General features: G+C 39.9%; 1 protein-coding gene across 1 annotated transcript in view; it reads right to left on the bottom strand.

The window, feature by feature from the left end:
* Nucleotides 1-26,664, bottom strand: part of LOC124866795 (insulin-like growth factor 1 receptor) — a 66,017-nt gene that overhangs the window by 27,675 nt on the left and 11,678 nt on the right. The gene's annotated exons all lie outside the window — the stretch shown is intronic.

The raw sequence follows: 26,664 nt of genomic DNA, 5'->3' as shown, positions 1-26,664 counted from the left end.
GATGGACCATGGTCGGCCAAAGCGGCAAAGGGAAGTATTGGCTGAGGTGGCCAAGGATTTCACCGGACACCATAGTGCCAAAAAAAGCCCAAACAATTCAAGAGTGAAAACAACAATATTAAGGATCACAATGGCAGGAGTGGGTCAAACTGAAAGCTGTGGCGCCATTTATGACCATCACCCCATGAGTTGTTGGTGAGACGGTGGTCTGGACTTCGCAACCTCACTGTTTTAAGAGGACATGATGTGTGACTGTGTTTATTTTACTTCACACAGAACATGATGCTGATGGCTGGAGGCGGGGCTTCAAGCCACACCTTTAACCGTCTATGGAAACACAACAGGTTTTGTGCCAAGTAGAGCAAGGTCAAGCAGAGTGGACCCGTCGGTGCTGGAACCGTGAACGGAAAAGAGGTAGTGTGAAGACTGCTTCAAACCCAGACAATAAAAATGTACATTTCCTTTGCTTACTGTGGCACCCCTTTAAAAAAAAAAAATCAACAACAAAGTGGCATTATAACTGATGGCAGATAAACGTATTAAGATGCTCAAAAACAGAGCACTGACTGATGTAAAGCCCACCGTTCAACATCTGAACCATTTAAATAAAGCATGATTAACACATTAACACATAGGTGGGGGTTTTAATGATCTCTAGTATCACTTAAGAGGTTCAACAAAGAAGCAGAAACATAAGCTAAATATCTGCAATAGACAAACACTAACAGCTAACTAAACAAAGGAAGTGACAGCATAAAATTATTCCTGTTTATTGGTCTGTGTCACTTCTGTAAGCCATACAGCAAGGGAAAAGTATTTCTGAAAGAAGAAATAACTGGATGAACTAATAAACTGTCATTCTTTAACATGTCATCTTTTTAGGTCAGCCAGAGGCTGTTTAAACACAAACTAAACAAAGGGAAGTTTGTAGGAAATGATGATGTGCTTTAAAGGATGCTGCTGAGTGATAGAATGAAGGAACATGTTACAACGTCCTGCCTCCACCAAGTCATTCAAACAAAATAAATACAACAAACTAGACATGCTGCCCACTGCTGCCTCCTATTAAATGTTTTATCCGCTAAAACTCATTTAAAACTGATGCGGGAGGAGCTGGGTTAATTATAGCAACAGGATGTCAGATAATTTCAACAAGATTTACTCTTTTTTTTTTTTTTATGAAGATTGATGAAGGCCAGTTTTTTTTGCAGCAAGGTTAATGCTGCATTCAGAATAAAATCTTTCCTAGGTTAACTTTACAGCTAAAGCCATGTAATCCCCATTTCTACTTTTAATTCTCCTGATTGTTCATTTGCTACACAATTGTGATTGAAAAAAGCAAGTGTGTTTGAAAAGTCAGAGTTCAAGGTTAAATTAAAATTCTGACTTATTTTGCCATAGATTTGACTATCATTTAATCATAGAAATCTACTGTCTGTCTTTGCGAGAGGATGATCCCCAGGCCCACCTCCTGACTACCTCTAAAACCAATCAGAACCTCCAGACTGCATGGTCTCACCAACCATTCAGCAGGCTGTTTGTGCTCAGCAGGAGGAAGCCAGTGCCGCATTTTCTGGCACAGAGTGTTCTTACCCTGATACAACACCCCCTCCCTCCGACCCCAGACTCCATCTCATCCTCTGACCTCTTCTGATGAGGCAATGGCAGCCAGAAAGATGTTATTTATTACAAAGCAAAGCCTCAGCCCCACAGAGACTTGCACAGAATCCCTGTGTGAAGTTTGGTGCAGGCTTGAGATGCCAGTCTGTGGCCGTCCTTAATACAACCCTGACTTATAATGAAGGTTGGAGTGACATGGAGGGGTCACAGAGTGCGCAGCGGTGCAAAACAGCCTTCCATCGGATGTACTGAAAGTAATGGATTCCAGCTTTTATCCTACTTACACTGCAATGCACTTTCAACACATGAACTGTTGTATGTAAATTATCTAGGCATGTCGCTGTAACAGCTGTATGTGAGAATTTGAACACCCAAATTTAAGTCCAGCGGGATTTGGGGTGGACTTCCTGAGTTAGCCCCTAAATAAAAAGGCAGATGATGTGTGAAATGGAGAACGTTTTGCAAGGACTGGACCTATATCTGAAAATAAATTCATCAAACTAAGTTGCTTAACGGCAACTTAGTTTAATTTGCAAGAGTGTAAAGAGATATTGCCCCAAGAGATCTCGCCATATTAAAATGCGACAATATTTCTGGCAAAATGAAGTCAATCCCATAAGATTCTATCTAGTTGCTCTCTGGTAAAGTGTAAGCTAACAATCTGAGTCTCAGATTTCAGGATTTGTGTCTTATGTTCACTCTGTTGAGGCTCTTATTTTGAACTGAGAAAGGAAGTGGTTCTGGAGTTGGCCTGCTGCGTTGACAGACTTAAATAACGATGACTCCTCGTCAGGCTGGCTAATAACACTGTTACATAGGGCACACCAGAAGCCCCTAACCAACTAAAAAGTGTGTGAGGCAGCATGTTTGGCCCCAAGAAGGAAAATAAACGTTTACAGAGTTGTAGAGAAGATCCAATGCTCCAGTTTCTGCTGGAGGTTTTTTCTTTTTTACTGTTGTTGAATGCATGCTCAGTATGAGGGATTGCTGCATAGTTAACGACTCAAAGCAATCCACTGTGTACTGTCGCTAAATGTTTGTCCAGGAGGGGTAAACGCTGCAAGTTGGTGACTCGATGCAGCTGTATGAGCCTGCATCAAGCTCCTGATGAAAGCTGTTCTTTCCTTTGTCTTAGTTTAGAGGAGTTGTTGAAAAAGCATCAGTTTTTTCTGAGTTAGAGTCTGTTCTTTCAGAGCTGCAAAAAGAAAGAACTGCAGCTAAGCTAGCAATAGCACCACTTTAACAGTGGAAGTAGTTTCATGCTCAAAATGTCATACTTTTCCAGACAAAGATTTCCAAATTTTCCAGTATTTTTATAACATTCTGGACATTTGAACAGAATATATATAGTTAAAATTCCTCAAATTAAAAATAAAAACCAATGCTGTAGTCGAATTCAGATTTGGCAGTATGGTAAATGTCAGTTTTTAAGTCATCCAAACTCACTTTGAGCAGGTCTATTTTAAAATCAATACCCCTTAGAGTTTTCAACTCTGGCATGGAGTAAGCTACAGATTCTTTAAAGCCCAGTTAGTAGTCTGTGATATCTTTAATTGTAAAAACTAGAAAGTAGGGGTTTGGATGCTTTTGGCCACAGGTTCAGTGTAAAAACTTGATCTAAGAAAGAATAAAGCAGTAAAATGACCAGGTTTTCTATTTTTAAATAAGGGGAAATAATCTCTGGAAACTTTTTTGGAAACTTTTTTCCTACTAAATGTTCCCTTTTATCAAATGTATACAGATTTGGAACATGGTTAAAAAAATGTAATGCAATACTTTACTCAACTTCTTTAGACTGTGTAGGACCCCAACTTTATGACTTATGCTAATGTTTTATTTTAATTATACGTCATTTTTTTATGACTTACGGTTGCTAGGAATTTTGTTTCCCTTTTCCACTGTTCTTCTCACTTCCGTTTTACCTCAACAAAATAAAAAAAAAACAACAACCCAAAATAATAATACTAAAAATCTGGTTAAATCCTTTAATCATTTTAGGGTAGGAGCTACCGCAGTCCAAACTGTGGAAAGTTACCAGACACAGCAGACTGCCTCTATGTTTATGAAGCTTGGCGTACTGGACTCCATTCTGGTGAGGTAAGCCTTCCACTAACCTTCGAAAAAATCCCCTGCTAAATAAATGGAAAACAAGCTGAATTGAGTGGGAAAGTGCACTTTTTAATCAATAAAACTAAAATATGCAAGCTATAGGCCGGCATGTACAGTACAGACCAAAAGTTTGGACACACCTTCTCATTCAAAGGGTTTTCTTTATTTTCATGACTATGAATATTGTAGCTTCACACTGAAGGCATCAAAACTATGAATTAACACATGTGGAATTATATACTGAACAAAAAAGTGTGAAACAACTGAAAATATGTCTTATATTCTAGTTTCTTCAAAGTAGCCACCTTTTGCAAGTGCAGTCGCAAAAACCATCAAGCACTACAAAGAAACTGGCTCACATGAGCCCCAGGAAAGGAAGATCAAGAGTCACCTCTGTAGCAACCTTTTGCTTTGATTACTGCTCCACACACTCTTGGCATTCTGTTGATGAGCTTCAAGAGGTAGTCACCTGAAATGGTTTACACTTCACAGGTGTGCCCTGTCAGGTTTAATAAGTGGGATTTCAAGCCTTACAAACGGGGTTGGGATCATCAGTTGTGTTGTGCAGGAGGTGGATACAGTACACAGCTTATAGTCCTACTGAATAGACTGTTAGAATTTGTATTATGGCAAGAAAAAAGCAGCTAAGTAAAGAAAAACGAGTGGCCATCATTACTTTAAGAAATGAAGGTCAGTCAATCCGAACAATTAGGAAAACTGTGTCCCCAAGTGCAGTCGCAAAAACTATCAAGCGCTACAAAGAAACTGGCTCACATGAGGACCGCCCCAGGAAAGGAAGACCAAGAGTCACCTCTGCTGTGGACGATAAGTTCATCCGAGTCACCAGCCTCAGAAATCACAGGTTAACAGCAGCTCAGATTAGAGAACAGGTCAATGCCACACAGAGTTCTAGCAGCAGACACATCTGTAGAACAACTGTTAAGAGGAGACTGTGTGAATCAGGCCTTCATGGTAAAATAGCTGCTAGGAAACCACTGCTGAGGACAGGCAACAAGCAGAAGAGACTTGTTTGGGCTTAAGAACACAAGGAATGGACATTAGACCAGTGGAAATCTGTGCTTTGGTCTGATGAGTCCAAGTTTGAGATCTTTGGTTCCAACCACCGTGTCTTTGTGCGGCGCAGAAGAGGTGAATGGATGGACTCTACATGCCTGGTTACCACCGTGAAGCATGGAGGAGGAGGTGTGATGGTGTGGGTGTGCTTTGCTGGTGACACTGATGGGGATTTATTCAAAATTGAAGGCATACTGAACCAGCATGGCTACCACAGCATCTTGCAGCGGCATGCTATACCATCCGGTTTGCGTTTATTTGGACCATCATTTATTTTTCAACAGGACAATGACCCCAAACACACCTCCAGGCTGTGTAAGGGCTATTTGACCAAGAAGGAGAGTGATGGGGTGCTGCGCCAGATGCCCTGGCCTCCACAGTCACTGGACCTGAACCTCTGGTGGTTAAATAATGTTACAGGTTTTGCTAGTCCGCAAAGATTTTTAATTCGCCACCCATGGTGCTGGTTTTGTTTGTAGTTTTTACTGAAAAGGAAACAGGGTGAGTAGAACTATTTTTTATAGCTTTCTTGAATTACAGAAATGGCGAAGATAAGCTCATCCCTGAGATGAACACATTTATAATAGTGCTTCACAACAAGACGGTGTTCTTATGTTACACTTTATTTCTAGATCCTGCTGATTAGAGGGTGAGTTATTTTTGTCATATGTTAAAAGCATTGTAATACAGTAATATTACTGAAGCTGTCTATGCTAGCTGCAATCTAAAGTAAGGATAAGATAACTGCTTCAAAGGTTAGCCCCTTTTACATGAAAGATTTGATTTTAGACTAAATTCATCTCCTGATCCTTGTGATTATTATTTTAGGTGATCAACTGTCAAAGCATTGTAGAAGCTGACTTAACCTACGTAACCCTGTGTTGGAGCTGCAGATTAAGAATGTGCTCCTTTACAATTGCACCTGAAATTATTAAACCACCCCTACCAATCAGGTTTATCTGTAAAGTGAACAAACTATCAATAGCAATAAAGAATTGCAAGAAACAATTAAAAAAGTTAAAGACAACTAATATCAAATATGATTGCCACCAAATTAAACATAAAATATCACTTTCAGTGAATCCTGCAATCACATACCTATTCAACCTTTTCATGATCTTTAGTACTTTGTGGAGTAGAGCAGCCTTTTGTTGTTATGATCTGTGGCCAACGTGATTCATAACCAGATGCTAGCTTCTGCGAGCGTTTTTGGAGAAGCCCAGCCCACACTGGGGCTGTGACTGGTTGATATAATCGATAAAGCTGAAAATAATCATCTGCTACATTCTCCTCTGAATTTGTGTGTTTGGAGATGTTAAGATGTCCATTTAAATGATTAACTTTGTGAGTTAAAAGGCTGACTTTGTGCAGCAACGAAGTTTTTCTGCCTATTTTAATCATACTGAATTGTGTAAATATTGTTAATATCTAAATGAATCAAATTTAAAACAGGAAAACTCATAATTATTAAAATTGACAAATGTAAGCCAATTCTAAGGCTGACTTATGTTACGTAAATTATTACATTTTAAGTTAAGGGAGAATAAGAAACTGATATTTTTTTCCTTTGGAGTTACAACTGAACTGGAGACTATTTACCTCTATATTCAGATGACTCATCATATTTGACATTCTAAATATTAATAGGCTTTTTCATTTGCAATTACAAAGAATATGAGCTTCATTTATTCTTGTCATGCTGGAGGTGGCACTTTGGTTGTACTTAATGTTGTGGTGTTTCTTTTAAAATATATAGCTTCATTTTGAGTGGAAAATTAGTTTTTTAAAGTTATGTGATTAACTGAAACAGTTGTAAAAAGATAAATCAGGAAAAAAAAAGAAGTTAGCGACAACCCTAATTAACAAAAGTCGATTTTAGCAAGCTAGCATCATAAAGTATTAAATAAAAGGTGGTGCATATAGTTATAGCTAGGTGCTACAGTTTCAGTGCCAGACTTCAAATACTAAAGCTTAGGTGAGATACAGGTAAGTTTAAGGGTTGCACCAATGAAGTCTGTTGAACACCTTCCCTTTCCATACCTGTAATATCACACATTGAGACTGTGTGATAAAGATCACAGTTGTGAGTTAAAAGATCAATGCAGGGCCTCCAGGGAAAAAGCAAGACCAGTTCAGCTCATATAGCTGTGCTGTGAAAGCACAGCCAGTCAACAACCAAGTAGCAGGAAAATGTATGTGCTTTTGTATCAAAACAGATCTTTTTTCAGTTGACACTTAAAACATTTGGAACACATTGAAAAAATAAAAAGATCTTCACAGTACTAGTTTACTGTAAATATCCTGCTAGTTTATTCATGGAAACTGACATTTTAAACTGCTTATGAAGGTAAGAATGAAAAGCCCATCTCTTTCCTAATCCACCAATAATCAACAGTACCACTACGTTTGTGTGCGTTTATGTGGTTATAAATATGAATTCTTTTAAGTTTCAAGGAGGGGAAGGGGGGAGGTGGTTCAAGGAGGTGTTTCCCCTCCTTGAACCACCTCCTTGCTTGAATTATCCTAGAGGCTATGTTGTCTGGGGCTTAAATGCCCCTGGTAGGGTCCACCATGGCAAACAAGCTCTGGGTGATGGGTCAGACAAAGAGCAGTTCAAGACACCTTCATGAGGACCACACAATCGAGGCACGTGACGTCGCCCGGTACAGCAGAGACGGGGTCCCACCATGCAGCCAGGCCTGGGGTCGGGACTCATCAGAAAGCGCCTGGTGGCCGGGTTGCTCCTCGTAGGACCCGGCCAGGCCAAGCCCGGACGAGAGGCCATCCCCCAGTGGGCCCACCACCTGCAGGGGGGACCATGAGGGACCAGTGCAAAGAGGATTGGGCAGCGGGCGAAGGTGGAGACCTCGTCGGCCCGATTCCCAGATGCTTAGGCTGGGTATAGGGACATGGAATATCACCTCGCTGGGGGGGAAAGGAGCCTGAGCTTGTGCGGGAGGTCGAGAAATATCGACTAAAAATAGTCCGGCTCACCTCCACTCGCAGTGTGGGCTCTGGAACCCATCTCCTTGAGAGGGGCTGGACTCTCTTCTACTCTGGAGTGGCCCATGGGGGAGAGGCACTGAGCTGGGGTGAGTTTGCTTGTTCAGCTCAGCCGTCTCGTGTTAAGGTCTACCCCAGTGGATGAGAGGGTCGCATCCCTGCGCCTTCGGGTTGGGGACAGGTCTCTGACTGTCATTTCGGCCTACGGGCCAAGCGGTAGTGCAGAGTACCCGACCAGTCATCTAACAAAGCTGAAGCTCAACTGGAGCATGGAACGTGACATGACAAGAAGCAGAGTAGCTAATTTAAAACAAAACGGCTTAAAATGAAGAATAATCTAGGTGTTGTGACTTCCAAAACTCAATCTATAGAACGGCGAATAAACAATTAGCCTATCAATAACTAAGGCAAAGCTGTAAAGAATATTGGGCAAAATTCATTGAAAATATACCCAAAAGACTTACTTTACTCCATGGAATTGTCTATATATTCATTCGTTTTTGCAAGGATAAGTAAAACAGCATAAAATATATTTTTTAGATTGATTACTAATGTCCAAATAAGTTAAGTTCATGTTATTTATATCATATAATGATCAAACCTAAAAATAAAATAATAAAATATTTGATTTTACTTTTCTCACTTATTTTTTACTGACCTCTGTCTACAACCAGGATTTTTCTCTGAACAGTTGTTATTTCCTACTGCAAAGAAAACAGTCATATTCAATAAATCAGAATAACGTTGAAAAGCTCATTTATTAAACAGAACTCAATTCAAGTAAAACACATTATATAGACTACACACACATACACTGATGTTTTAAAGCCTGTATTTCTGTTACTTATTATTTTTCCTTTAAAGCTAATGAAAACAAGACATTTAAGATTAGAATATTTCATCCGACAAACTTTTAATGCAGAAATGTGGGCTTAATGAAATCTATGTTTCATACCTGTTTGAAGGTTATTTTAGAAAGGTGCTTTTAATCTGACAAACAAGCCTCATTGGAACGCATATTCTAATTTATTTAATATGACTGTATATAGGCCAAGCTAGCTTGCATTGTAAACAAACAAAATTAAATTAAAAAAATTAAAAATGTCCACTTACTAACAAAAACAAAGTGAGACGAGTGACTTATAACAAGCCAAACAACCTGCAACACTTTACAGTCTCAGAAGTCACGTGTCCTCCAGTTGTCAAGCTGTACTGGGTAATAAACTTGATAATATACTGAAAGCACAACTGTGTGTATAGCCTTATACAAAGCATGGTCTGTTTTGGCTAGACTGAGTCTGTGTGCAGTGTCGCTCACAGACTCAGTCATTCAAAAAAAATGCCTACTAGAAGATTGTGTGTGTGTGTGTGTGTGTGTGTGGTGTCTGCAGACCCATCTGAATGAGCAAACAGATCTGGATTCATTAACAACATAATATGGCTGACCTCAACTGTCCCATCCATGGAGCATACCTGTAGACAGCAGACATCCCAAACAAACTGGCCAGTTCATCTGGGTAAATGCAAGACCCAAACTGCCATCCGGTGCAGTCTGACAAACAGGCTGAAAGGCGCAAAGAACTTATAGCAATACAGACAACAGAAAGTAAGCAGGCCATCAATCAGAAAAGTGTTTGTGTTTGGATCTCCAACATCCGTGAACGATCCAAATTGCTATATTTCTTAACATAAACAGACAATGTGCCAAAATGACAAAATGCTTCCCAGAATCGTTTTGGTAATGTAATCTTATTGAGAAATTTTGGCAACGTTTTCATTGCAGTTCACTAATTACTTGATCAACATTTTTCCTTATTATTCCATGAAAACCTGCAAAGCATCTGGATGGAGGTAAAAAAAAAATATTCAGTTGAATTCTGTTGTTCATACAGAGGATACCTCAAGTGTCTTATTAGTTTAACCACAAGGAGTTTAGGCAAGCGACATAAAATACAGCTATAAAAAGCTAAAATCTAAACAAAAATGGGAAAAACAAAACAAATTCTGGTCCTTATTCTCACTATATTAATGAGTGAGTTTTTTTTTCCCAAACTAGTTTCAGTCTTGAACTGGTGGTAGTGCTTGCTCACTGGTTCTCTTTCCACCAGCTGCTAGGATGCAGGTAAACTCGTGCTACTGCTGTGCCAACTCTCCGAAAAAGGGACTGCTTTCATTAGGAGATTGAAGATAGCTCTTTAGGACCCACAACCAATCAAAATGCTGTAAGCGCCTGACTTACTTTTGCTTTTGAATTGCATAATTTTACACAAAAACAGTAAAAACTGAGTGTTTTCAAGATTTGTAAAAAATCTGATTAGCTCTTGAATAACATGAGCTCACTGTTTCCATCCTTTCTGTTTTATATTTTGATATCACCTGTCGAGGTAATATCAAGTAGGTCACACGGCTGCGATCACCGCCCATATTTAATCTATTAATTTAATTTCCAATTTCATTTCAACACTGTTGGCCTATTAGTAACAACAGACAGTGTTAGTAAGTCCTAATCTAAACGCTAGTGTTTACGTTTTGTTTGCAGCACAGTTAGTGCCGACCAACCTGTCGACATTGTGAAATCAGGGATCCAGACAAACTGTTGGCACTTGTTACAGTGTTGTGTCTAACGTTTTAGGTAGGTGTATCCAAACTTTGCACAGCTCTTCTACTACAACAACTATATATCTTTAAAACCCACAGGTTTTGTTATTACCTCTGTAGAATGACACTAAATAGGCATGTAAAAGTATAAAAATTTTGTATCATAATTATTGCGTACAAATTCATCATGGCGAAATAGTGGGCTTCACAAAGGAAGACACAGCCAAAGCAGAGCTGACTGGCTGCTGTGGTGACTCTGTATGACAATCTCCTCTCTTGTGAAAAGTTATTAAAACCCACTTCACTTTTTTTGCATAAAATAAATTAGGCATTCATTTAGATCAGGTCTTCAGCTTCACAGGGAGGTTTGCAACCTGCTGTGCTCTCTGCTCAGACTTGATAATATGCTAGGAGGCCTACTTCCAAAGAAAGTAGATCATCTTTTTGATTCTATAATCTTATATACTATTTTGTTCAAGCTGTTATTGGAAAAGGACCTTGCTCCAGAAGGCATAGCAACAAAAATAATTATTTCATCTCTAATCTAAAAAGTGAAGGTTGAAAACTGAGAACAAATAAATCTGTAGCTGGTATTTAACAAAAAGCTCTAGCAACAACTAAGCAAACAGCTCATAGATCCCCACAACAACTTGTCTTCACTTATCCCTATTTCTCTCAGGTAACCTTGACACAGTAGCCTTTATTATTCACTAAACAATGATTGTTTCTGCCCAACCTACTCCTGTGGTATTTTTAATAGTCAAAGAATCTGAAAAAAAAATATTTTGTTCAAGCTAGTCCAAACAGTCTCTGGTGAATCTTTAGGAAGTTTCTGGGAATAAACATCTGCCAGGTGAGCCGACTCTACAGCACAATTAAAGACTAAAGGAATCTCTGGCATCCCTCTGTTGGCTGACTTGAAAGAACAAGGCTAATCAAATGCTTTACTCCCCCCCCAGAGGCTCCAGAGGAGAGACACAATACCAGGATGGGGTTTACCCAGAAACCTATCACATTAGCGGTTTCTTGATACCTGAAGCTTTGTGTTGACTTAAGATGGGAACGGATATCACAATGGCTATAGCTTCAACGTGACAAAGAGAGATGCTGAGAAAAAACAAAAGGAACAATGGAACAATGTGATCGTCACTTCCTTCAGCTGTGACTAAAAGTGATTTTCCATGAAAAACAATTCCAGTACTTAACCAGGGCTGTTTTAGCCATATTTTTAGAGAATTAGTTCACATTTTCCACAGCTAACTTAGAACCACGCTATTATGTCAAAACTGTTTGATTGTCACAAATGCCGGGAGACAGATTAACTGCACATATGCCATTTATTTCAGTAGCCCTTCAAGCAGATCTCTTTATTAAAGCTGGTGATATTGAAAGCAGTGATTCTAAACACTTTATGCTTTTGACCGTCTCACTGGGCTGAATGCAGAGTCTAAAATACCAAGCTTCAAGTAGGATTTATTAAAAATAGCTAGAAATATTAAAGCAAATGTGGTGGTTAAGAAGTAAATTGGAAATTATGTACAGTCCATGATACGAGACAGCATTTTCACTGGTAGTCAGTCTCCATGAGCACATCCCCATCTCCTGATGAAGCCAGTTCTTTTCTTGGGTCCAACTAAAGCCGCTTCGACAAAACACTTCAAGGTGGGATTAAGGTGTCTTTTTTGTTGTCTCCTTGTGTTTTGTGAAAGGACTGACGCAGCGAGAGGGGTGAAATTCAGCCTGCCTTTTCTATGCCCCTGACTTAACGAGCAAGGCAGTCGCAGGTCCACATCTTACTTCTAAAGAGGCAAGATGGTTATGGAGATAGGGGGAGATATGTAGTGACGACGTATCGTTTGTGTGATCAGCCGCAGGATTAAGAAAATAAACAAGGCCCAGAAATCATTTACGACAAGAGTAAGCAACTATCATTCAAATTTGAAGTATCTGCTAGGTCAACAAAAGGAACACTAAACTAAATCCTTCCACCATTATTGTTTTGAAAAGGATGGATATGTGGAGAACTCTGATGCAAACTGTATGTGTAGTGCTGATGTTAATACCGCACAACATCTCTCCTGTTGTCCTGCACTTACTGCCTTGTTTTTTTGGAAAACTTACAGCTGTGCAGGATATCGGAAACCATTAAAAAGGCAGATCAGAGGAAAACAATAAGTCATACATGTTGAATTGTTTAATTTCTATAATGGATACAAAACAGGCATCCAGTTGAAAGAGAAAATTACTTTCTTCTTCTTTTTCTTTCAGCTTTTCCCTTTCAGGGGTCACCACAGTGAGTCATCTGTCTCCGTCTAACCCCATCTTCTGCATCTTCTTTTCTCACACCCATTACCTTCATGTCCTCTTTCACTCCGTCCATAAATCTCCTCATTGGACTTCCTCCAGGCCTCCTGCTTCACAGTTCCATCCTCAGCATCCTTCTATCGATGTACTCACTATCCCTCCTCTATACATGTCCAAACAATCCCAGTCTGGCCTTTCTGGCATTATCTCCAACACATCTAACATGAGTTGTCCCTCTGATGTACTCATTCCTGATCCAATCCATCAAGGTGAACCTCAACATCTTAATCTCTGCTAAATGCAGTTCTGCCTCCTGTCTCTCCCTCAGTGCCACCGTCTCTAAACCATACATAATCACTGGTCTCCACCACTGTCTTGTACACCTTTTCTTTCATTCTCGCTGATTTATCACACAATACACCTGACACTTTTCTCCACCCATTCCAACCTGCTTGGGCATGTTTCTTTCCCTCTTTTCCACACTGACCATTGCTCTGGACTGGTGATCTTAAGCTCCACTTGGGCCCCTCCCATTTACACACATATTCTGTCTTGCTCCGACTAAGCTTCACTCCTCTCCTTTCCAGAGCAAACCTCCATCTCTATATATTTTCCCACACCTGTTCCCTGCTCTCACCACAGATCACAATGTCACCTGCAAACATCACAGTTCGTGGAGTTTCCTGTCCAACCTCATCGGTCAACCTGTTCATCACCACAGCCTACAAGAAGAGGCTTTTTTAACATGTCGACATACCAAGATAAGACAGTGAAAACAGTTTAAAATTCTTTATATTTATAGATTTTTAAACTTGATTAATTGGTAAAATATGAGACAAAATTACACCTCTTATAAACTCAACAGCTAAACTTAAGTGAGAAGTCACTGAAGTTACTGTGTGCTTATACTGATGAACAACTTTACATCAAAAACAAAGCTGTTGAAATATTTTTAAATCCGTGTTAAAATCTGTGATTCCTTACAGACTGTACAGTGATTCCCACAGACTGTACATCTGCATTGTGCACATTCCTTTATCCAGTGTAGTTGCTCTGAGGGAGGACAGAAGTATCCCAGGAATTTGATGGAAAGGGTGAATAAGGCAGAGTATCTTAATGGCAGCCCAAAAACATGTAGGCTAAACCAGAATTTATGGGCTGAATGTTTGGTGCTTTAAAGCAAGCATCTTCTGATGACACAGTTCAGAAATTTTTTTTCAATCTAAAATAACATTTGTTTCCAGACTTGTAGTTCTAGATATCTTTCTGCAATTTTACAACATTCTGGGCATTTAGGTACAAATAATTAATCTTGGACCTACCTGAATAGTAATCTGATATTTTTAGATTCCACAATTGATGAAAGCGTTGTATAAGGCAACTTTGCTGCTTTAGTAACATCTGGATTAATTTAGATCAGCTCTATTTCAAAACGTCTGGAACGTAAATAAGGAATGGAGTGTTGTACGCGTATTAAAGACTCTTTAAAACTTTGTCAACTTCAGTACCTCTATTCTGTTTCTACAAAAAAACATTTAGTCACTTTAGAACAAATTTAATAACCACAGGTTCTGTTCAACCAGAATTTAAAGCTGTCTACAGACCAAAAAGGTAGTAAAACGGTCCACTTTTTAAATCAAGGTGTGCTTTATCAAATAAAAGATTTTAAAGCGGCATTAAGTATACTGAATTTACAAAGCATTATTGGACTTTAGTGCAATAGATAACTGAAGAAGTATAAAGTCTGAAGCACCTCAAAAATTTTTCTATTACATTTTGCAACCTGGAAAATGATAAAAGCAAAGCCCACACATTAAAACTGAGCCACTTAAGCTAATCCTGACATGATAGTTAAGGTGAGCAAAGCCAGTCCTTTGATGGTATGATCAAAGATGCAATGCAGTGAAATCACGTCAGAAAAACGTTAGGAGGGATGTCAGGATATTTTCATTTCATTCATTGTCAGAGCAACAATTGTTTGATAGAAACAAAACATCACCGCAGTAAATTGTTTTTTAAAAATGTGTACACATAACTGAAATACCTTTAGGGAGGAAGAAAAGAGGTTCAACTGTCTTCTAATCAAGCACAAGATTGCCTTGTCGTCAATTACTGAGAGCCTATGTGAACATATGCCCATAAACATGTATAAGTTTTATTTATAAGTTTTATTGAATGATTTTAACTGTACAGGCGGACAACTTCGGCCTATCCGGCCTTTTTATTTCTTGCTTTGATTTTGTAGTCCAAGATCAAGTATGCCGACACTGCAAGGAGATAACTCCAAATGTTGGGCTGTTGGGGGTATTAACGCACACAATTCATTACACCTTCCCTCAGCATGAGAACCTCGTCACAGTGCTGCTATCAATCTCCAAAAATGGCGAAACGAGGTAGAGTGGAACACTCTTTGACCTGAAGGGGAGCGGGGTGTGAAGTGCCTCAGTAGCATTTAAAGAGACCGCACCAAAACGAGTTGCTCTCAGACGCACCTCAGAGTAAAAGAGGACCCTGCTAAGCTACAATAACAAGCAATTCAGACCAAAGCATTGTAGTTCCAATTTATATAGACCACCACTGAATGACTTAAATATGAAAAGGAAGGATTTAAAAGCATGACATGAACCCTTTAAAGGAACCTGGAATCGCTTGATATAATGAGCATTTCTCTAGTGAAGTACACTAACCAAACACCACCACCACACATGGGACTTGTTTAAATAACACTAAAGCTTATAAGCCATATTTAACTTGTCTGCCATAGAACTACTCAAGTCACTGAGGCAACATAGTGGGAAAAAAGCCTTCATAACAAAATGTGCCAACGGCACGGCTTCAGATCCACAAACCAAAAATTGATCTGAATCTTTGGTCACAGCTCATCCCCATATGACGGTGTTAACGGAGGACAATTAAAGGCCACATAATTACAGTCGGCTCTTCAGCACAGCCTAACCCGTAATGTTTTCTTCCAGGAATTCCAGGGATGGGTGTGTCTGTTCACTAAAAGCAGTCATGGATGGGCCTGGTACACAAAGCAGCACCTATAATTTCCCAGTCCTGACAGACTGACAGAGTTATGGGTCAGGGGTCTATGAGAAGCTGTGCATAATCATGTTCGGGAGGGTTACTGTCTACCATGTTACTATTTATTTGTTTTAACTCTACACATCTGCTGTTGCTGACTACAAGGAAAAAATATTAGTTATGAATAAACCATTTACCAGTATCAAGGTTTTCGAATGTTTAAAAAAAAGTTATGGTTTCAAAACTGTAACATTTTTCCACAACACCTTTATCCTTTTAACAGTATGCCAAATAAAGTGAGGTAGCAGTTTAAGCTTTTTATTGCGTAATTATGCTCTATGGAGCAGATCAGTGCAACAAAACCCCTCCCCTGGTTGTTGCTGTGCAATGCTGCTTAGCTGGCTAGATTAATGCTACAACACATATTTGGAAATATTTGAAATTCTTCTTTTGTATATGAATTGTCTGAGGTATTGCAATATGTAACCTCTTATTGCATCACTGCAGACATTAAAAGGACATTAGACGGACATCACTGGGATTCCGTGAAACTTTAATTACTGGGTCACACAAGTCAGATGGTCTTGTGAACTCCGAGCATTTCTGCTGTGGCGTTTATATTCCCTGATCTACAGGGGTTGGACAATGAAACTGAAACACCTGTCATTTTAGTGTGGGAGGTTTCATGGCTAAATTGGACCAGCCTGGTAGCCAGTCTTCATTGATTGCATATTGCACCAGTAAGAGCAGAGTGTGAAGGTTCAATTAGCAGGGTAAGAGCACAGTTTTGCTCAAAATATTGAAATGCACACAACATTATGGGTGACATACCAGAGTTCAAAAGAGGACAAATTGTTGGTGCACGCCTTGCTGGCGCATCTGTGACCAAGACAGCAAGTCTTTGTGATGTATCAAGAGCCACGGTATCCAGGGTAATGTCAGCATACCACCAAGAAGGACGAACCACATCCAACAGGATTAACTGTGGACGCAAGAGGAAGCTGTCTGAAAGAGATGTTCGGGTGCTAACCCGGATTGTATCCAAAAAACATAAAACCATGGCTGCCCAAATCATGGCAGAATTAAATGTGCACCTCAACTCTCCTGTTTCCACCAGAACTGTCCGTCGGGAGCTCCACAGGGTCAATATACACGGCCGGGCTGCTATAGCCAAACCTTTGGTCACTCATGCCAATGCCAAACGTTGGTTTTAATGGTGCAAGGAGCGCAAATCTTGGGCTGTGGACAATGTGAAACATGTATTGTTCTCTGATGAGTCCACCTTTACTGTTTTCCTCACATCCGAGAGAGTTACGGTGTGGAGAAGCCCCAAAGAAGTGTACCACCCAGACTGTTGCATGCCCAGAGTGAAGCATGGGGGTGGATCAGTGATGGTTTGGGCTGCCATATCATGGCATTCCCTTGGACCAATACTTGTGCTAGATGGACGCATCACTGCCAAGGACTACCAAACCATTCTTGAGGACTATGTGCATCCAATGGTTCATACATTGTATCCTGAAGGCGGTGCCGTGTATCAGGATAACAATGCACCAATACACACAGCAAGACTGGTGAAAGATTGGTTTTGATGAACATGAAAGTGAAGTTGAACATCTCCCATGGCCTGCACAGTCACCAGATCTAAATATTGTTGAGCCACTTTGGGGTGTTTTGGAGGAGCGAGTCAGGAAACGTTTTCTTCCACCAGTATCACGTAGTGACCTGGCCACTATCCTGCAAGAAGAATGGCTTAAAATCCCTCTGACCACTATGCAGGACTTGTATATGTCATTCCCAAGACGAATTGACGCTGTATTGGCCACAAAAGGAGGCCCTACACCATACTAATAAATTATTGTCATCTAAAACCAGGTGTTTCAGTTTCATTGTCCAACCCCTGTATGTTAGCATGCCATTTAGTATATTGGTAGTAGTGCCATAACAAACAAACTAGTTGAGTTGTGACTACCACAAATGCTGGCTTTTACAACGATTTCTACCAGAGCTTAATTTCTCAGACACTTTCATTTCACAATGGAAGGTTTTAGTGTTTTTCCAGTGTAAAGTACAAAACCATGCCGTTTATATAAATTATATCCGATGACTCTAAGAACATCACTTTAGGCAATTACATTCACCTTAAGTCCTCCATAGCTTGTTAATCTGTTAACTTCCATTTGTACTGAGGGAACATTTGTTTTTGTTAACAGACGTGGGAACTTGCTGCTATAATAGATCTTAAATCCATGTGGCAGTGCAGAAAGAGTAGAGAGAGAATGATTATTGTATTATCAAATTATAATTATTGTTAGGTCAATGTGAAGTCTCAGTTTTATACATCTGGGATTTTTTGTGAGTACAGTTTTCTGAAATACAATGTACAGAAGATTTTAGTTTACATCCAGGCAAATCTTTGCACGTTGGGCCCTTGTTCTGTTGCAGTAGCCCTGTTTAATTTCTGTGTTTCTGGTGATTTTGCTTCAGATTTGCTTTGGTGATCAACCAGAATCCGCAGGTAGGTTGTTACTGGTTCCAACTAGTTTCTACTCTGTTGGCCTCAGTCCACCATTTGTTAACTTTAAATAGTATTATTAACTCTTTTACAACTGGAAGGTGCTGTTTGTTTTGCCACTTCATCATTTTGCACTTTGTAGAGGTTTTCATAAACGGAGTCGTGGCACGGTGCAGACTCATCCCCAACTGTACACTGGAAAAACTCATCCCAATTGGGGACTTCAGACCAATTTAACACTGTAATGACGCTATCAGTAAATTGCTAATATTTATTCAAATAGCATTACCTTATTCCGTCCGGCATGTTTACTCATTCGCTTTTGCAGTTACGGAAGCTCTCTTGACCTTTTTAAAATTCAGTCTTTAAACAAGATGCTTCACCAGGGTTATGGTGCTAGCATCTAGCATCAGACCTTATCAGCATCTTTTAGTTTTTCCTGTTCGGCTGCCTTACAGGCAAAACTCCTCAAACAACACTTTTGACCAGCCTGCTAAAGACAGTTGCATAGGCTCTTCTACATACAGGTCCTTCTCAAAATATTAGCATGTTGTGATAAAGTTAATTATTTTCCATAATGTAATGATGAAAATTTAACATTCATATATTTTAGATTCATTGCACACTAACTGAAATATTTCAGGTCTTTTATTGTCTTAATACGGATGATTTTGGCATACAGCTCATGAAAACCCAAAATTCCTATCTCACAAAATTAGCATATCATTAAAAGGGTCTCTAAACGAGTTATGAACCTAATCATCTGAATCAACGAGTTAACTCAAAACACCTGCAAAGGATTCCTGAGGCCTTTAAAACACCCAGCCTGGTTCATCACTCAAAACCCCAATCAGGGGTAAGACTGCCGACCTGACTGCTGTCCAGAAGGCCACTATTGACACCCTCAAGCAAGAGGGTAAGACACAGAAAGACATTTTTGAACGAATAGGCTGTTCCCAGAGTGCTGTATCAAGGCACCTCAGTGGGAAGTCTGTGGGAAGGAAAAAGTGTGGCAGAAAACGCTGCACAACGAGAAGAGGTGACCGGACCCTGAGGAAGATTGTGGAGAAGGGCCGATTCCAGACCTTGGGGGACCTGCGGAAGCAGTGGACTGAGTCTGGAGTAGAAACATCCAGAGCCACCGTGCACAGGCGTGTGCAGGAAATGGGCTACAGGTGCCGCATTCCCCAGGTCAAGCCACTTTTGAACCAGAAACAGCGGCAGAAGCGCCTGGCCTGGGCTACAGAGAAGCAGCACTGGACTGTTGCTCAGTGGTCCAAAGTACTTTTTTCGGATGAAAGCAAATTCTGCATGTCATTCGGAAATCAAGGTGCCAGAGTCTGGAGGAAGACTGGGGAGAAGGAAATGCCAAAATGCCAGAAGTCCAGTGTCAAGTACCCACAGTCAGTGATGGTCTGGGGTGCCGTGTCAGCTGCTGGTGTTGGTCCACTGTGTTTTATCAAGGGCAGGGTCAATGCAGCTAGCTATCAGGAGATTTTGGAGCACTTCATGCTTCCATCTGCTGAAAAGCTTTATGGAGATGAAGATTTCATTTTTCAGCACGACCTGGCACCTGCTCACAGTGCCACAACCACTGGTAAATGGTTTACTGACCATGGTATCACTGTGCTCAATTGGCCTGCCAACTCTCCTGACCTGAACCCCATAGAGAATCTGTGGGATATTGTGAAGAGAACGTTGAGAGACTCAAGACCCAACACTCTGGATGAGCTAAAAGCCGCTATCGAAGCATCCCGGGCCTCCATAAGACCTCAGCAGTGCCACAGGCTGATTGCCTCCATGCCACGCCGCATTGAAGCAGTCATTTCTGCAAAAGGATTCCCGACCAAGTATTGAGTGCATAACTGTACATGATTATTTGAAGGTTGACGTTTTTTGTATTAAAAACACTTTTCTTTTTTTGGTCGGATGAAATATGCTAATTTTGTGAGATAGGAATTTTGGGTTTTCATGAGCTGTATGCCAAAATCATCCGTATTAAGACAATAAAAGACCTGAAATATTTCAGTTAGTGTGCAATGAATCTAAAATATATGAATGTTAAATTTTCATCATTACATTATGGAAAATAATTAACTTTATCACAATATGCTAATATTTTGAGAAGGACCTGTAAATACCTGCCATGTTAGCAGGTTTTAAAACTTCCAGCAGAAACTCATTGTTTTCATTCTTTGTCATGATTGTTTTGGTGAGCCTTTACAATAGAGGGGAAGGGAGGGGATGAGTTCTGTGTACAGCGGTGCTATGTGAAGTTGTGTTTCTGCTTGGGGAGATTAAATCAATCTTGACGCAAATTAGTATCTGTAAATTATTTTATTGTATCAGTTATCTTGAAATTTTGACAATCCCAGTAATGAATCTATATAACATATGGGTTTCACTTTTTTTAACAGAATTACTTCGCAATTATATTGTTTTTAATGATATGCACATTTTGACATATGTCAATGCTACTTTTTATTTGATGCAATATTCAGATATATTGAATAATTTTCTCAGTCCTTTTTCCTCCACTTTTACAATCCGGAATTTGGACTCTGCCCATTTCTCAGTTGGTGTGAAATTGTTTTTAATTTTTTTGTGCTTTCCACCACTACAAGTCGGTAAAGTCAAACATTCAAATCCTAAAAGCATATAAATTACTTGATATATGGGTTGTTTTAAATGAACATGAACACAGTATAAGCTGTGAACACAGACTTTATTTTACTAACGTTTGATGGATGAAGTTCATTGTGTTATCAGGACATCTACCCAACAACTAAATATATCATTAAACAAACAGGGACATATTGGGTATAGTGGGCTAAAGTGTAGCAGGGGTGAGAAACAACCCTTAAAAAAAACTCTCTTGGTTAATGGTAATCCCTTCAAGCAGGGGTTAACAGATGGCAAAAATTCCTTCCAGTAAATCCCAGACCTACTTGGTACTTTAATTATGTGCTTTCATCTCCTCAGACCATACAAAGTGCCGGAAAAAAAACATCCCCCCATGCTGCTCAATGTGTGAGCATGTGTGCAGGTTTGCTCTGAGGGTGAAAGGTAAAGTGAAACAACATGTTTGCTTTCCAGCATGCACAGACACAGCTCCTCTTTAGAAGAAGCGTATGAGTTATGAATGAGACAAAACCAGAATCCCCAAAAAACAAATGAGGTAAGTAAACACAAGGACAATGGAACCCCCACCAGCACAGCTAGAAAACTTTCCCACAGATGGAAACTGGCTTTGAACTTTTTTTTGTTTTTCCTCTCTTGCTTTTATGAACAAGTTTAAGCTGACAGCCTGCCCTTCATAAAAAAAGACTGGCAACAGACTTAGCAATTTTCCCTTCCCCCATTTTTGATCCAATGAAAGACTTAATGTGGACATGAAGTGCCACTGAACGGTTGACTTATTTGTCAGTGCAGCATAAAGAAAGTAAGCAAGGAAAAGACAAAAGATCCCAAATAAGATTACTGAAGCTTGATATAGGCAGTTATCAAAGAAGATGAATGATGGTGACGGTGATGATAACATGGTCCACTGTGGAGGATGTGTTTTCTGTTTCTTGTAAACTATAATAATAATAGTCAATATTAGCGTGCCAGGTACCGGCATAAAAAGGTATGCAGAGGTTTCAAAATATTGGAAACTTTAAATATTTCCCATCATGCTGGTCCTACGTTTAAAGTCTTTCGACATGAAGCCAGAGAAAGTGCTGGAATAACCAGAGATTTTCCCCACCTCAATGGAGCACAGTAATATAGCACTGCCCATTCCCCACTTTTTGCTGAACACGCACCATCAGTTGGTGGATGAATGCTCCTCCCTTTTTACCTTGCCATCAACAAAAACTAATTCTGTAGTTTGGAAATATTTAATTACAAATGCACCAGCAGCATGGCTGCTAAGCAGCTGACCGCAGGTTGGTCACTCAAGCAAAAAGTCTGATTAACTAACTAGCTAACAGCAACTTGTTATACTTGTGTTTATCTACAAACAGTAGGGCTTCCAGCTGCTGCAACTAGTTGACTTAATGGATAATGTCAACTATAATGGTCAATTTTAATATATCTAGTTAAAATCATGTTTATGAATTTAAACAGTTACAATAAAAGTTTTAACAAATACAACAGATGTTTTCCTATAAAGTTCTGTGTGTACTCTAAAGCACTTTCAACCTCAGTCACTGGTTGGCAGAGTAAATGCATATGGCCGACAAGGATGAAGCAATGACATATTTTGTGGACAAATTTTAAAAGAGAAAAAACATTACAAAAGGAAAAGCAATTGGTTAAAGGAGGGGAGACAGCGCGAGCAGGAGCTCTACTTGCTACACTATGTCTGTTAAACTGACTGTTAATGTGATTAAAGCTGCATTGGAGAATACTGTGAAGCACAAAAAGAGCATCCTAAGGATTTGTTAATTGGGAAAATCAGTCTTTGATGTGTCCTCAGGATATATTTTGTAAAAGCGCAGGTGAATAGTATTCATGCAGACAACATCTAATCTGTATGTAGTAGGGGTGTACCGACTGATCCGCCAACCGATGCATTGGCCCCGATTTCCTTAATTTTCGGAGGCTGGTGATCAGCCGATTCATGTGAAGCGGATCTTATCCACTTATCTTATCTACTTGTCTAACCTATTGTGCAAGTTTTGCTTCTTTTTAAAATGTTTCATTTATATTTGAGAGCACTGCCTTGTGCATTTAAAACAAGTATATCGTTTCACGGCAGTGTCAGTTATAAAATAAAAAAACATTTGTATCGGCCGGAATCGCCAGGTCAGGCTTTTTAAAGATCGGTAATCGGCCAGAAAACTGCAATTGGTGCACCCCTAGTATGTAGTGGAGTTTTATTTAATGAAGGCCGACTTTACTACACCAGACTTCTCTAAATCCTGCCTAACAAACTGCCAAACAATGTAGTTTCTGCAGGGAAAGCAATTGTGCGGATATTGTCTGTCATCTGTTGATCTGCTCTAGCATCATCACGTGGTCATACCCCAACTATCTCTGTTTCAAATATGCTTAAATAGGACAAAACAAAATATGCCAGACTTTTGATGACAAAGACAAAACACGCCAAAACGTCTCATCTGTCAGGCCAGGTTCTGAAAAATACATGTAACCCAGACACTTTAGGGCAAATGTGGAGCAATCATTGTGATGCCCAAGCCTTGGCATATCTGCGGTTTCAAAAAACATTTCACCCAGACACAATGTTAATGTTCCTGGCAACAGATTGCTCAGAAAATACTGGATCAGAGGTCTGTCTGTACTAAAAAGCACTAGAAAAGCCGATGAAAGAGCGGTATCCTTTGTTAACACTCAAAATGTCCATGGAGCTATTTGATTCAAACAAGTTTGTAGCTTTTAAAGTTATTTTTCTCTAGTGGCATTTAGACTACACCCTGAATAACTAAGGTGACATAGCTGAGCTGTCATTATATACTTCAACAGTGTTCCAGCATTGTTGGACAGACACTTGGGCAATGAAATCACCTATACTGGCAGGGGTTTAACAAAAAACATTAATAAAAGTGAAAATTGGGCAGCTATTATTTATCAGGGAATTATTCAGCAGTACGGTCGGGCATTGTTAGGAGTTAAACAATTACGTTTTCAATATCTCATTTCTAATCCGATTCTTTTAAGCGGCAGGGCGGTGGAGGAAGGCTTGGGCAGTGCATCAAAGACGGGGCACTTGTGCTACGTTCCATTTGTACTCGCAAGTCGGAATTTCCTCTGAGTAGGAAATTTTAACTGGAACGTCCTCAGAAGTCGGAATTACACACCGGAAAGTCGGGGCAACACGGCCATACCAGACTTCCATATTCAAGATAGTTTACTACTTTAATACTCGCAAGTAGTAAAGTAGAAGTAAAAAGTTTTTAGTGTGACTGTTTTAATTAGTTCTGTATTATTTATGCAACATTTAGTCAGTCGTACACGTACTACTATTCAGTGTTTATAAGATGAGATGTTTCAACGCTGTTTATATGCACTAAATACAGTGTAGAACAGTGTTATTGTCATTATTGTTGTAAGACTGCTGTTGTAATTGCTAGCAATATGACTGAAAACTAGCCGGAAAACTGGAACGGTACGACTGTGGACATGACGTTAACTCTGACATCCTAGTTCCAAATTTCAAGGGTAAAGGAATGCAGCATTACTGTTACACTATGAATCTAGAAGTGTTTGATGTTGCGTTCCATTAAGCACGGAAGTCGGAAATTCCAACTTCCGAATACAAATGGAGCACAGCATAATCATGTTGGTCATGCACCTTCCTGTCCATGAAATAATCTTATTGCAAGTGTTGCGTGAGCCAGCTGGTCATTTCTTTCGATAAAGTTAAGCCACACTTTGGATCGCCGCCACACACTGTCCATGGTTGCACACACATTTCCCATGGATACTTCCTTATTGATGTTCGGCGGCTTCTTCTTCCAGTTGGTGGACTGGGTATCGAAACTAGAATGATTTTGGGAGATTGCGGGAGAATTAGAATATTAGTCCTGGTTCCAATCAATTCTCGAGACTCGATGCCCCACCCTATTCAGCAGGGTAAATATTTAAAAGCTGCAACACTTGAAGGTTTGAAGGGTTTTTTCCTTGTTTACAAAAAAGACAAATTGGGCTGTTTGGAAATATTTCTTGTAGTCGAAAGCAGTCACGAAGATGGTCACTCTGGAAACTAAAAGAGCACAAGTCATTACTCTTGTAAAGTTAACTGTTTGAAAACTACAATGTGGAAGATACACGAGGCTAGTAACTGACGGCAGGTTCTCTACATTAAATATACAGTACAGACCAAAAGTTTGGACACACCTTCTTTATTTTCATGAATATTCACACTGAAGGCATCAAAACTATGAATTAACACTTGTGGAATTATATACTGAACAAAAAAGTGTGAAACAACTGAAAATATGTCTTATATTCTAGGTTCTTCAAAGTAGCCACCTTTTGCTTTGATTACTGCTCTGCACACTCTTGGCATTCTGTTGATGAGCTTCAAGAGGTAGTCACCTGAAATGGTTTTCCAACAGTCTTGAAGGAGTTCCCAGAGATGCTTAGCACTTGTTGGCCCTTTTGCCTTCACTCTGCAGTCCAGCTCACCCCAAACCATCTCGATTGGGTTAAGGTTTGGTGACTGTGGAGGCCAGATCATCTGGCGCAGCACCCCATCACTCTCCTTCTTGGTCAAATAGCCCTTACACAGCCTGGAGGTGTGTTTGGGGTCATTGTCCTGTTGAAAAATAAATGATGGTCCAACTAAACGCAAACCGGATGGAATAGCATGCTGCTGCAAGATGCTGTGGTAGCCATGCTGGTTCAGTATGCCTTCAATTTTGAATAAATCCCCAATAGTGTCACCAACAAAGCACCCCCACACCATCACACCTCCTCCTCCATGCTTCACGGTGGTAACCAGGCATGTAGAGTCCATCCATTCACCTCTTCTGCGCCGCACAAAGACACGGTGGTTGGAACCAAAGATCTCAAACTTGGACTCATCAGACCGAAGCACATATTTCCACTGGTCTAATGTCCATTCCTTGTGTTCTTTAGCCCAAACAAGTCTCTTCTGCTTGTTGCCTGTCCTCAGCAGTGGTTTCCTAGCAGCTATTTTACCATGAAGGCCTGATTCACACAGTCTCTTCTTAACAGTTGTTCTACAGATGTGTCCGCTACTAGAACTCTGTGTGGCATTGACCTGTTCTCTAATCTGAGCTGCTGTTAACCTGTGATTTCTGAGGCTGGTGACTCGGATGAACTTATCATCCGCAGCAGAGGTGACTCTTGGTCTTCCTTTCCTGGGGCGGTCCTCATGTGAGCCATCTTGTTTGTAGCGCTTGATGGTTTTTGCGACCGCACTTGGGGACACAGTTTTCCTAATTGTTCAGACTGACTGACCTTCATTTCTTAAAGTAATGATGGCCACTCGTTTTTCTTTACTTAGCTGCTTTTTTCTTGCCATAATACAAATTCTAACAGTCTATTCAGTAGGACTATCAGCTGTGTACTGTATCCACCTCCTGCACAACACAACTGATGATCCCAACCCCATTTGTAAGGCTTGAAATCCCACTTATTAAACCTGACAGGGCACACCTGTGAAGTGAAAACCATTTCAGCTGACTACCTCTTGAAGCTCATCAACAGAATGCCAAGAGTGTGCAGAGCAGTAATCAAAGCAAAAGGTTGCTACTTTGAAGAACTTAGAATATAAGACATATTTTCAGTTGTTTCATACTTTTTTGTTCAGTATATAATTCCACATGTGTTAATTCATAGTTTTGATCCCTTCGGTGTGAAGCTACAATATTCAAAATCATGAAAATAAAGAAAACTCTGTGAATGAGAAGGTGTGTCCAAAATTTTCGTCTGTACTGTAT

The sequence above is a fragment of the Girardinichthys multiradiatus genome, chromosome 4, assembly GCF_021462225.1.
Source record: "Girardinichthys multiradiatus isolate DD_20200921_A chromosome 4, DD_fGirMul_XY1, whole genome shotgun sequence".
In the NCBI taxonomy this organism is placed as follows: Eukaryota; Metazoa; Chordata; class Actinopteri; order Cyprinodontiformes; family Goodeidae; genus Girardinichthys; species Girardinichthys multiradiatus.
This window is presented reverse-complemented; position numbering and strand designations above follow the sequence as displayed.